Source organism: Penaeus chinensis, chromosome 2 (assembly GCF_019202785.1).
Source record: "Penaeus chinensis breed Huanghai No. 1 chromosome 2, ASM1920278v2, whole genome shotgun sequence".
NCBI lineage: Eukaryota > Metazoa > Arthropoda > Malacostraca > Decapoda > Penaeidae > Penaeus > Penaeus chinensis.
In genome coordinates this window covers 19,555,310-19,557,777 of record NC_061820.1, presented here as the reverse complement: position 1 = coordinate 19,557,777, position 2,468 = coordinate 19,555,310, and positions in this window count along the sequence as shown.

Below are 2,468 nucleotides of genomic sequence, written 5' to 3'. Positions count from 1 at the left end.
TTACAACATAATATATTTGTATTATATTTATGTATTGTATATATACTATATATCTATGTATATGTATATTCATATAATTAATAAATAAACACACACACCACACCACACACACACACACACACCACACACACACACCACACACACACACCATATTTAATATATATATATTATTATATATTTTATATTATATATTTACTTCATATTCACACATACTCATATTTTGCATTTTAACATATACATACATACATACATACATATATACATATATAGATTTTTATATAATTTTTAAGTATATATATGTAGTAATATAACACATCACTTTACATATATATTTATATATATATATACACACACCACACAAAAACACACACACACCCACCCACAACACACAATACACACCACACCCACACCCACCACACCACACACACACCAGACACACACACACACACACACACCCCACACAACATAAAAAAAAAAAAATTATATATATATATGTATATATATATATATATATTATATATATATATATGCATGCATGCATGCATGCTACATACATACATACTTATATAATATACATACATATAACATATATAGATTCATATATACAATTATATGTATATTATATATTTAAATATATATGTGTATACATATATATAGATTGTTACACACACACACACACACACTCAACACACACACACACACACACAATAAATTTATTATATGTTTATATATATGTTATATATATAAATACTTATATATATATATATATATATATTTATATATACTATATAATTTATATATATATGCATTGCTTGCGCTACATACATTAACATACATACATATATACATACATCATTCATATATTAGATTCATTTATACATTCATATGTTTATATATATATAGATTATATATATATATATATTATATAATATATATATTTATATATGTTTATACATATATAGTATGTGACAAGTACACAACATCACACACACACACACACACACACACACACACACACTCACCAACACTCACAACACACACACACACAACACAACCCACACACACAAATGCATACTCCAAACATACACTTCTATCCCCCTCCGTCTCCCCCTAATCTCTCTCTCTCCTTTTTCCTTTTTGGTTTTTTTTTTCTCTCCTTTCCCCCTACCTCTCCTCTCTTCCCCCTTTTCTCTCCTCTCTCTATCTACTCTCTCTCTCCTTTTCTCTTTTCTATTTTTCCCCCGGGTCCTTTTAAAATTTCCCCTTTTCCCCAAAGTGCTTTACTTTTTACCCCTTTTCTTGGGCGGGGGTTTAAAAAGAACCCCGACTAAATGGGTTTTTGGCCCTTTCGTTTTATGTCCAGGGCCCGGTTCAACTTTTATCTCCCAAAGGACCCAGGTCATCCGCATCCCTCCCCCTTTCCCCCGCCGGGATCCAGGGTTTTCTAATAAAGTTTTCTTCAACAGTCTGTGCTGGAAACGGGGCCCCCCTCAGTCGCGGGACTTAGCCGGTCGAATCCCGGACGGACTAAATTATTTTCGGTTTTTCCCAGGTCCCCCCGCCACCTGGGCTTTTTGGCGGGCCCCGGTTGGTGTGGGCCTCGAGGAGTCCGTTTGGGGGCGTTCGATATTCTGGCAACGATCTGGGCGTGGGGAAAAATTTTAGGGAAAAAATCGCGCGAAGTTGGGAAAGGGGCGGGGGCCTGAAAGGGCACCAAAAAAAAAAAGGGAAAAAAAGCATTTGGGGAAAATTTTGGCAACAAGAGCTTTGGCCACGATCGCAGAATGAACTTTTTTTTTCAAAAAAAAGAAGTTTTTTACACAGAGCTCCCCGACCCGCCCTCTGTCAAAAGCTCTCATTGGACATGGACTGTCGAATCTGCATTCCCAATTCTCGATGTTTTTGGTTTTCGACTCCGACTTTCCGTTCGTCGGCTTGGCCTTTGCCTGCGCAAACCCCCTCCTGGGAAACCCCAAACCGCGCCTCGCGGGTTGTCCCTCCCCTCCCCCTCCAAAGGGCCCCCAAAAGGAAAAAGCCCGCCGTCAGGGGGATTTTTTCCCCTTTAAAAGCCCTATTCAAGTTACGGCGTATATGTATATTTCAGTATATAACATATATGTAAATAAATGTATAGATATGTTTTAAAAATATATATACACAAACACACACACACACACACAACCACCCAAACACACACACACACACCACACACAACACACACACACACACCAAAAAATTTTATAAAAATATGTTTTTTAAAAGCACACACACGCACACACACACCCCACCAATTTCACACAATATGATTTATATAAAAAATCTGTATGGTGTATGTATAAAACATAATATATATTTGTGTGTATATATATATGAAAAGGGATTTATATATTTATATTTATATATTTTTTATTTTATATTTTAGGGATTTTTAAAATTTTTGGTATTATATTATGTATATGTGTATTGTC